Consider the following 12,169-nt stretch of genomic DNA (forward strand, 5'->3'; position numbering starts at 1 on the left):
TTATCTTTGAGCTCTTGTCTCCATTGCTTTTTGGTTTTCTTATATTGTATTATGGTGGAGCATTTAAATTAATTTGTTTGCCCTCCCTGTAGGTTTACTGATCTAGCTGGTCTGTTTTGCACATCCCTTTTTGGGCTATGGATCTAAAGGCACGGGATCAATCCTGGCTAGCACACATTGATGCCATTTTTAAAAGTGAGGCGACACCTAGTGGTGAAACTGAGAATGGAACTGTAACAGAAATCAAAACTAATTTGAAATTTATGTATAAAAAGAGAATGCGTATCTGGTGGAATAAGGCCACTCTGGAGAGCTATCTATCTAAAAATATGATCCCTCGGGGCCTTCGGGTAAGAATTCTACCTTCATTTCCCGTTGAGGACTCTTTTTTTCGCTCCCGTTGGGAGGAAGCTTGTAATATATGCTCCCGTTCCCTCATCGAACTGCTCATAGGATTGAATGAAAAGAGCCTGGAATCCATGGAGAGCGAAATTGAAACTCTACAGAAAAAACTTACCGAGTCGATAAGCCCTGTGGATATGGAGGCATTCAAGAAGGACCTCGATGCACAATTTGTCATCTGGGAAAAGGAGATTCAGGATGTAAAAACTAGCAAATTCAAGAGAGATGTACAGGATTTTAAAACTAATTCCGTATATAGGTGGTATAAACCACGGATGTCAATACGTTCCTCCTCCATTTCCTCCCTATCTTCGACCGAAGGCAAAACCGACACCTCGGACATACAACGCTTTTCCTCTATTGGGAGGAATAAGAGAAAAGGCACCAACTACAACCGGAAATATAACTCCTCCAAACGTGCTTATACCAACACTGCGGGACCATCAAAACTGCAGGTGATTAACCTTTCTTCTGTCCCTCTCACTGACACACAGTTGGAAGTGTTAAGTCTGGGTTTATCTTTTTCTCCCACTTCATCATTCAATTTTTTCACAGCAATAAAGGATCTCCATTTGTTCGCAAGAAAGCTGGTACTCCACAAATTACATCAGAGAAACAATCCGGATAACATACAATGGACCACTGAGGAGCAGGAAACAATTGCAATTTTGAACGAACTATGTGATGAGCCTTCACCCACTGCTCCTAAAGGTAAGTTTGCACTACCGAAGCCTAAACGCTTCCCTCCGCTTAACCTTTTTCCGGAGATTGATCTTTTTGTTAAAGTGGTGACTGAAGACCTAAAGAAAATTTCAACTAGTATACAACATGATAATTTGACCCGTCAGCAACGACGAGCCTTAACGGATCTACGTTCCATTGATGGAGTATTAATTAAGCCTGCCGACAAAGGCGGTAATATTGTACTGTGGCCAACGGAAATGTATGAAAAAGAGGCCTTCAGACAGCTGCGCGATGAAGACACTTACAGGAGATTAAGTTTCAATCCTACCTCTATTTTTCAGGCAGAACTGCTGGATATAATCGAGGAAGCATTTACTGACGGACTGATTAACAAAGATTTGAGAGACGGGTTGGTCCCCGATACACCACGGACCCCATGTCTGTATCTTTTACCCAAAGTGCATAAAAATCTAACATGCCCGACAGGTCGACCAATTGTGTCCGGAAATGGAGGATTGACGGAGAATGTGGGTAAGATGCTTGATTTTTACCTTAAACCCATTGTTGAAACACTTCCTTCTTATCTGAGAGACACGGGGGATATTCTGTCTAAAATCTCTAATATTAATCTGGAACCTGACATGCTATTGGTTACATTAGACGTGGAGTCTCTTTACACGTCTATCCGGCATGCGGATGGCATGGAGGCTGTGAGCTTTTTCTTGAGCAACACCGACATTGACGATCAGTTTTGTAGGTTTCTGCTATCCTTACTGGAATTTGCATTGAGTCACAATTTTTTTATTTTTAAGGAGGCACTCTACCTACAGCTCCAGGGTACAGCCATGGGGGCGGCCTTTGCGCCGTCCTATGCATGTCTGTTCCTGGGGCTGTGGGAGAGGAAAATCTTTATCACTGATGCCACTTCCCTTGCTTCCAACGTACTTATGTGGGCCAGATATATCGATGATGTTTTTGCTATCTGGCAAGGCACTGAAAAAGACCTTCTGAAGTTTATTGATGAATTGAATGTCAATGACCTTAACATAAAACTTACCTGTCATTACAGTCGTGAGATGGTCGAGTTCCTGGATGTGTGTATCCAAAGGGATGGGGATGGCTTCCTCCAGAGCGACCTACATAGGAAAGCTACATCAGTTAACAGTCTCTTACACTCTACATCTGCTCATCCGAAACATCTTAAAAATAGTATCCCATATGGACAACTTCTTAGAGCTAAACGAATATGCTCGGAGGATGGCTTATATCAAAAACAAGCGGAAGATATTTCCCATCGTTTTATGGACCGTGGCTACTCATCAAGGACAATCAGACGATGTAGGAAGAGAGCTGCACGAGTTGATAGAGCAAGCCTCCTCGGAAACAAGAGGGAATCTCAAACGTCAACTGAGGTGAGGTTTATTGCCACCTTTTCAAATAAATCAACAGAAGTCAGGGGAATATTAGATAAATATTGGCCTATTATAAAACAGGATTCTGTTTTGACCAAATGCCTAAAAGACATACCTTCTGTCACGTATCGAAGGAACAAAAACCTAAGAGACCTCCTTACCCACAGCCACTATAGGGGCCCAAAATCGGAAAATGCGTTTGGCTCCAAAGGCCCGAGATGGGGTTTCTTCCCGTGTCGTGATTGTATGGCGTGTAAAAATTTGGAACGCTGCTTCACGTGTTTATCCAGCGATGGGTCTAAGGAATTCAGGATCACCCAGCACATCACTTGCTCCACGGACCATGTGGTATATTACGCCACTTGCCCTTGTGGCCTCATTTATGTGGGCCTTACGTCACGTCAACTGCGTATCAGAATTAGAGAGCATATCCGAGACATTAAAGCAGCTCTGAACTCATCGGCTGATGAGTTCTTAAAGCCTATTCCTAGGCATTTCAAAGAAAAACATGGGTGCAACAGTCACCTCTTGAAAGTACGCGGTATAGATTGTGTCCTGATGGATGGACGAGGTGGTGATATGAGAAAACGACTCGCCCAGTTGGAAGCCCAATGGATTGTTCGCATAGATTGCATTCGCCCAAAGGGGCTTAATGAAGTTTTGAGCTTTGTCCCATTCCTATAGTTTTTTATAGCTATATACTTATATTTATTCTGGCTATAATAAACTTTTTACTAGTGTTTTGTGGTTTTTTATGTCTTTTAACAGTTGTTTTTTGTTTATGTCACTCATATTCTTCTTTTTTCATCTATTCAACAGATCGTTTATTTCATCTATTCAACAGATCGTTTATGTCCTCTACTAATCCTCCTTTATGATTCAGGAAGTGCTGACAGATTCGGCTTTCAAGCAATCAAGAGTCTATTTTTATATTTTTATATTATTTTTTTTTTTTTTTTATATATATATATACTGTTTTATATATATTATTGGTGTGTTTTTTCCTCTATTCATGACTTCATTTTTAGGGCTCTCACTTAGCACTTTTATGTATTATATGAATTTTTGTACTTTCTATGTTTAATGCCTGCTAGCTAATCAACCTGCTAGTTTCTTTATTAATAATATTCTCTTTTTTTGACACCCTATTTTTGTATACATTTATGTATTTATTTTCACTACTAAGTCATTAGCATATATGCTTTTTGAGTCTGTAGTACACCTCACTATATATAGTATGGTATACACCTTTTATTACCTCTCTTTTTGGAGTACTGGTCTGTAGCTGTGTACACGGCTCAGTTCTTACTTTCACTTTATTTGTTTTTTGTCGGATATTTTGTGTGCATGTAGGTCCGGTTTTAATATAACTATTCGGCCGCTCTATGCTACTTTTCTGTCCAGTGACATACCCTAGCTAATTGCATCACCTGGCGATATATGTGCCAGTACTTTTTAGTATTTATATCTCTGTTTACATTGATCACCATTTAATCCCTTTCATACTTTTGTTATGGCTGTGCCCGGTTCTTACATGTGCCCAGTGGGTACGATCTCACTTCACCTTGCGCGATCACCCTCACTTGGTAAGCTGAGGTTTTGAATAGATCCTCCATAGACTCTTTGAAGCCTTTCATTAGCTTTTCTGCCTTCCTGTCCTCTGAGCGGCATGCGCTTCACTCGGTAGGCGTGGTCTGGTTGCCGTGGACACGCGTCCTCTTCGCGTCGCATGGCTGGCCCCTCCCACTGAAGCGTCAGTGCGGGGCGCGGCCGTGTGACGTTGGACGCTGCCTCCGCCGCCTCCAGCCACGGCCGGGCCGGATGCAGCGCCGCCTCTGCCGCCTGGAGGTCATTAATAGAGAGGTATTTAAGGACCCTCATTCCACTATCCACTAGCGCCCCCCGAGGAAGCAACTATTGCGAAACGCGCGTCGGGGCCCCCTCTTCCACGCACGATCACAGCAGGTCGGTAAAGTATTAACCTTAGATCGGCTTAGCCCTCCCCTTTGTGTATGGGACTTCCCGGGACTTTTTGTTATGCATGGCTTATTGAGCCATTAGGGACAACCAGACTAACACGCTAGGATCTATATGACTATACATGTCATGTGGGGTCTATTCATATGCACTATGCTTTAATGGGACCTCCACATAGTTGTCCACATATGTACGCTATCGTCCTGCTGTTCGTTCAACATTTTGGAGCCTTATTTCTTATGTAGCTACCATTTTTGCTGATATTAGGTTCTATAACCATTAGTATGACTATTATGTTTTCATTTTGATTACACCTATATGCTACTGTATACGGCTCTCTTATAGCTACTATTTGACTTGCCCTTGGTCGCATTTATATATCTGTGCGTGGCACTAGGTTTGCCTCTACTTTTATCTTTTGCATTTTTTTGTATCTTATATATATGGTATTTTTTTAAATGTATTCATTGTCATTAGCTTTTAGCTGTCTTTAATAAAGCTGTTTATATGGTTATCTTTGAGCTCTTGTCTCCATTGCTTTTTGGTTTTCTTATATTGTATTATGGTGGAGCATTTAAATTAATTTGTTTGCCCTCCCTGTAGGTTTACTGACGGTCTTGGAGGCCTACTGCTACAGGCAACACGCATGAAAGAGACCCAACCAGGAGTGTTCACATTTCCAAAAAATATTGGCAGGCGCCACCAAAGTGGCATCAATTTCACCACAGTATAGATCTAATATATAAAGCTGAATGTGTGTGTGTGTGTGTGTGTATGTGTGTATGTCCGGGAATAGCATCTGCACCGTCACAGCTACTGCCACAAAATTTTGCACAGTCACACGTCTGGACCCCGAGAGCATCATAGGTTATGTTGTGAGCCGAAATTTTAACCCCGCGCGTTCCAATTCACCAAACAATTTTGCCCCTATCTACATAATGGGGAAAAAGTGAAAGGAAGTGTGTTGGAGGCAAATTGACAGCTGCCAGATGTGAACAAGGGGGACTTAAAGAATGAGAGTGATGGCACCAAAGAGTATATACCGTACAGTTGCTAAGGTGGGGCCCCGACATGGGATACTCACCAGACACGGGGATATGAACACACACAAACTGCGCCACACACTACCAAGTGCTTGAACACACATACCACCCACAGCACACATTTCAAAACACAAAAGTCACCACTCAAAACTCGCCATGTGCAAAATTCGCCACATGCAAAACTCATCACATGCAAAACTAGGCTCACGCAAAACTCGCCACACATGCAAAACTCACCTCATGGAAAACTCGCCACACGCAAAACTTGCACACGCGGAAAAATTGCCACATGCACAAAAGTTGCAACACATGCAAAAGTTGCCTCACACAAAACTTGCACATACTCAAAATTCACCACACATAAAACTCGCCACGCGCAAAAGTCACCATGCGCAAAACTTGCTGCACACAACTTGCTACACTAACCTGTCACATGCAACCATTTTGACAGGATGTGCCACAGGAGAAGATATTTTCATTCCAAGAATTCCTCTCATTCCATCTGACTTGCCTTTTGATTTTAAACGCCTCCAGTTTCCTGTTCGACTGGCATTTGCTATGTCCATCAACAAGGCTCAGGGACAGTCCTTGAAAGTAGTTGGAATCGATTTACAATCTCCATGCTTTTCTCATGGTCAACTTTATGTGGCCTGTTCAAGAGTTGGAACAGCCAAAAATCTGTTTGTCTTTGCACCTGAAGGAAAAACTAAGAATGTCGTTTACCAAAGTAGAAGAGTACTTCACATTACTTGGCCAATTTAGTTAAATCTGTGTGGAATATCTCTGGTGTTGAAATATATGTTGTGAAATGCTTCTATTAGCTTAGTTTTTGCCTTTTAGTAACTACATTTCTATTTATTTGTTTTGTGGTTTTTGTGTGCAGAATACATTTTTGTTAACCCATTCTATTTTGCTAACAGCAGTTATTAACCCAGGCAAAGCCGGGTAGTACAGCTAGTAGTATAATAAGGACCAATAGGTCTTCCTCTACACCCAATCCAGCAGATGGACACCCAGCCAGGAGTGTTCACATTTAAACAAATGAGGGCCTTACACCACATAAATGGCATCAATTTCCCCACAGTAGAAATAGTGTAACTGTCATGAGAATAGAAATAGTATAATTGGGACCGACACGTCTTCCACTACAGTCTTCACACTTCTGTCTTTCTTTTTCCGTCACAATGCGTAGTTTTGGGAAAAAAACGGATCCAGCAAATGTTTCTGCTGGATCCGTTTTTTTCTCATAGACTTGTATTAGCGACGGATTGTGACGGATCCATCATAAAATTGCTGTCTTTTGGGGCGGAGACAATGCACAGAGGAACGTTTTTCTGTACGTCAGAAAATCGCTCAGCGACGGATCCTGCACTGTCCGTCGTTGGCTATAATGGAAGCCTATGGACGCAGGATCCGTCGCTGACTGTCAAAAGCAGGAATCCAGCGACGGATGCAATCTTTTGAAACTGAGCATGCACGGAAGAATTTACCATCAGGGAAATTCTCTCTCGCTCTCTCTCTCTTTTTACTATTGATGCTGCCTATGCAGCATTAATAGTAAAAAGATATAATGCTAAAAATAATTAAAAAAATAAAAAATCTTGATATTCTCACCTTCCGGCGTCCACTGCTGCCTTCCTGATGCTCGCGATGCTGCTGGCAGCTCCAGTTCCCTGTATTGCATTGCGAGACAATGACCTGTGATGACGTCGCAGTCTCACGAGATCTCGACATCATCAGGTAATTTCGCAAAGCATTACTGGGAACGCGAACTGCTGGCAGCATTGCGAGCATCGGGAAGGCTACGGTGCACGCCGGAAGGTGAGAAAATTAAGATTTTTTATGTTTTTTATTATTTTTAACATTATATCTTTTTACTATTGATGCTGCATAGGCTGCCTCAATAGTAAAAAGTTGGTCACACTTGTTAAACACTATGTTTGACAAGTGTGACCAACATGTCAATTAGTTTTCCAAGTGATGCTACAGATAGCTTGGAAAACGATATGGATCCGTCAAAAAAACGGACCAGTGCATCCATTTTTTACAATCTGCACAGGATCCGTCTTTTCAACATTTTGACGGATTGTGACTGATTGTAAAAAAAATTGTGTTAACATCAGCAGAAGTAGCAGCAGCCACAGCAGGCACAGAAGCCACACTAAAGATATCACAGAGTGCAGTTACGTGACATTAATGCATCACACTAAAAAAATGCAATATCACCTAGTCTGTACAGTCCGCGATTGGGGTGCAAAAGTCCTTGGAGATCCATGACTTGTTCATCTTGATGAAAGTTAGGCTGTCTACACTTTTAGGGGACAGCTGGCTGCACATTTCCGTCAGGACACCACCAATGGCGCTGAAGACACGTTCTGAGAGAACGTTGGCTGCCAGGTGTTATGACCTGGTGGTTAAGAGGCCACACTAAAATGACCTGGTGGCTAAAACGCAACATGGAACGAGCTCTGAGAAGGTGGTATCTCTACTGACCGCAGTCCCTAATCCTAACAGCACAACTAGAAATAGCCGTGGGATGTTCCTGACACTCCCTAGACACCTCGTCACAGCCTAAGATATAACTACCCCTAAAGAAGGAAATAGAAAGCTATCTTGCCTCAGAGAAACCCCCAAAAAGAAAGATAGCCCCCCACAAATATTGACTGTGAAAGGAGAGGGAAATGACGAACACAGAAATTAGAATTCAGCAAAGGGGAGGCCAATACTAAACTAGATAGACAGAGAGCAAAGGATACTGTGCGGTCAGTATTAAAAACTACAAAATCCACGCAGAGTTTACAAAAATGAACTCCACACCGACTCACAGTGTGGAGGGGCAAATCTGCTTTCCCAGAGCTTCCAGCTAGCCTAAATAAGACATAGTGACAAGCTGGACAAAAGAGACAAAATGCAAAGCAATAGAGTCCAAACAAATGGACAAACAAACTAGCAAAACTTATCTTTTGCAGACAAGGACTGGCCATATGAGAAATGCAAGGGAAGAATCAAATCCAACCAAGAACATTGACAGAAGGCATGGACTAAAGACCAGAGCAGGTTTAAATAACAAACCCAGGCAAGGCGATTAGTGAAGGCAGCTGCTACAGCTACCTAACGGAGCAGCAGTTCCACTCGAAACCACCAGAGGGAGCCCAAGGGCAGAACTCGCAAACATACCATTAACAACCACAGGAGGGAGCTCCAGAACGGAACTCACAACAGTACCCCCCCCCTTGAGGAGGGGTCACCGAACCCTCACCAGAGCTCCCAGGCCGATCAGGACGAGCCAAATGGAAAGCATGAACCAAATCAGGAGCATGAACATCGGAGGCAACAACCCAAGAATTATCCTCCTGGCCATAACCCTTCCACTTGACCAGATACTGAAGCTTCCGCCTCGAAAAACGAGAATCCAAAATCTTCTCTACCACATATTCCAATTCCCCCTCAACCAACACCGGAGCAGGAGGATCAACGGAGGGAACCATAGGTACCACATATCTCCGCAATAAAGATCTATGGAACACATTATAAATGGAAAAGGAAGCTGGAAGGGCCAAACGAAAAGACACTGGATTGATAATTTCAGAAATCTTATAAGGCCCAATAAAGCGAGGCTTGAACTTAGGGGAAGAAACCTTCATAGGAACATGATGAGAAGACAACCAGACCAAATCCCCAACACGAAGCCGGGGACCAACACACCGACGACGGTTAGCAAAACGCTGAGCCTTCTCCTGAGACAACGTCAAATTGTCCACCACATGAGTCCAAATTTGCTGCAACCTGTCCACCACGGAATCCACACCAGGACAGTCAGAAGGCTCAAGCTGCCTGAAGAAAAACGAGGATGAAAACCAAAGTTACAAAAAAAAGGCGAAACCAGGGTAGCCGAACTAGCCCGATTATTAAGGGCAAACTCGGCCAACGGCAAAAAGGTCACCCAATCATCCTGATCAGCACTCCCTTTTGCTACAAATCCTCTCATCCCTTGGCATCACAGACTTGGCCCTTTCCTGGATCTCGTCATATCTGACAGACCGAACATTCAGTGTCTCCCTCCCCCACACCACCTCCTCACTTCGCCCCTTGTCAGTCGGTGTTCCTCAAGGCTCTGTTCTAGGACCCCTACTCTTCTCCATCTACACTTTCGGCCTGGGACAGCTCATAGAATCCCACGGTATGCAGTACCATCTCTACGCTGACGACACGCAGATCTACCTCTCCGGACCTGACCTCTCCTCCTTGCTTACCAAAATCCCGCACTGTCTGTCTGCCATTTCAGCCTTCTTTTCTGCTCGCTTTCTACAACTGAACATGGACAAAACAGAATTCATCATCTTTCCCCCATCTCACTCTACCCCTCCACCAGACCTATCCATCAATGTCAATGGCTGCTCACTATCCCCAGTCCCACACGCCCGGTGCCTCGGGGTGATCCTCGACTCTGCCCTCTCTTTCAAGCCACATATCCAAGCCCTTGCCTCCTCCTGTCGTCTCAAACTCAAAAATATTTCCCGGATCCGTGCTTTCCTTGACCGCAACACTGCAAAAACGCTAGTGCATGCCCTTATCATCTCCCGCCTCGACTACTGCAACCTCCTACTCTCTGGACTCCCCTCTAGCACTCTGGCACCACTCCAATCCATCCTACACTCTGCTGCCCGACTAATCCACCTGTCCCCCCGCTATTCCCCAGCCTCTCCCCTGTGTCAAGCCCTTCACTGGCTTCCTATCGCCCAGAGACTCCAGTTCAAAACCCTCACACTGACATACAAAGCCATCCACAACCTGTCTCCTCCATACATCTGTGACATGGTCTCCCGGTACCTACCTACACGCGACCTCCGGTCCTCCCAAGACCTCCTTCTCTACTCCCCTCTCATCTCTTCTTCCCATAACCGCATCCAAGACTTCTCCCGTGCTTCCCCCATACTCTGGAACTCTCTACCCCAACACATCAGACTTGCGCCTACCATAGAAACCTTCAAAAAGAACCTGAAGACTCATCTCTTCCGACAAGCCTACAGCCTGCAGTGATCCTCAACCTACTGAACAGCCGCACAGCCAGCTCTTCCCTCTCCTAGTGTATCCTCACCCACCCCCTGCAGACTGTGAGCCCTCGCGGGCAGGGTCCTCCCTCCTTATGTACTCGTGTGCCTTGTTATCTGCTCATGTTTAATGTATTTGTCTATATTTGCCCCGTATTCACATGTAAAGCGCCATGGAATAAATGGCGCTATAAAAATGTATAATAATAATAATAATAATCAGCAGACACAAAGCATCTCAAATAGGTTTCCAAGGTCTGATTGGTTCGCTCCATTTGGCCATTTGTCTGAGGATGGAATGCAGAAGAAAAAGACAAATCAATGCCCATTCTAGCACGAAAGGACCGCCAAAACCTAGAAACGAACTGGAAACCTCTGTCAGACACAATATTCTCCAGAATACCATGCAAACGAACCACATGCTGAAAAAATAATGGAACCAAATCAGAAGAGGAAGGCAACTTAGGCAACGGCACCAAATGGACCATCTTAGAAAACCGGTCACAAACCACCCAGATGACAGACATCTTCTGAGAAACAGGAAGATCAGAAATAAAATCCATGGAAATATGCGTCCATGGCCTCTCAGGAATAGGCAAAGGCAAAAGCAACCTGCTGGCACGGGAACAGCAAGGCTTAGCCCGAGCACAGGTCCCACAGGACTGCACAAACGAATGCACATCCCGCGACAAGGAAGGCCACCAAAAGGACCTAGCCACCAAATCTCTGGTACCGAAAATCCCAGGGTGACCAGCCAACACCGAACCATGAACCTCAGAAATTACCCTACTAGTCCATCTTTCAGGAACAAACAATTTCCCCACAGGACAGCGGTCAGGTTTATCAGCCTGAAACTCCTGAAGTACCCACCGTAAATCAGGGGAGATGGCAGAAAGAATCACCCCCTCCTTGAGGATCCCAGCCGGCTCAAGAACTCCCGGAGAATCAGGCAAAAAACTCCTAGAAAGGGCATCAGCCTTCACATTCTTAGATCCAGGAATATACGAGACCACAAAATCAAAACGTGAGAAAAACAAAGACCACCGAGCCTGTCTAGGATTCAACCGCTTAGCAGACTCGAGGTAAATCAGATTCTTGTGATCAGTCAAGACCACCACACGATGCTTGGCTCCCTCAAGCCAATGTCGCCACTTCTCAAATGCCCACTTCATAGCCAACAACTCCCGATTGCCAACATCATAATTACGCTCAGGAGACGAAAATTTTCTGGAGAAGAAGGCACATGGTTTCATCAAAGAGCCATCAGAATTTCTCTGAGACAAAACGGCCCCTGCCCCAATCTCAGAAGCATCAACATCAACCTGAAAAGGGAGAGAAACATCTGGCTGACGCAACACAGGGGCAGAAGTAAAACGACGTTTAAGCTCCTGAAAGGCCTCAACAGCCGCAGAGGACCAATTCACCACATCAGCGCCCTTCCTCGTCAAATCGGTCAGAGGCTTCACCACACTAGAAAAATTAGCAATAAAGCGACGATAAAAATTGGCAAAGCCCCAAAATTTCTGAAGGCTCTTTACAGATGTAGGTTGAGTCCAATCATGAATGGCCTGGACTTTAACAGGGTCCATTTCAATAGCCG

This window comes from Ranitomeya imitator, chromosome 1, assembly GCF_032444005.1.
Source record: "Ranitomeya imitator isolate aRanImi1 chromosome 1, aRanImi1.pri, whole genome shotgun sequence".
In the NCBI taxonomy this organism is placed as follows: Eukaryota; Metazoa; Chordata; class Amphibia; order Anura; family Dendrobatidae; genus Ranitomeya; species Ranitomeya imitator.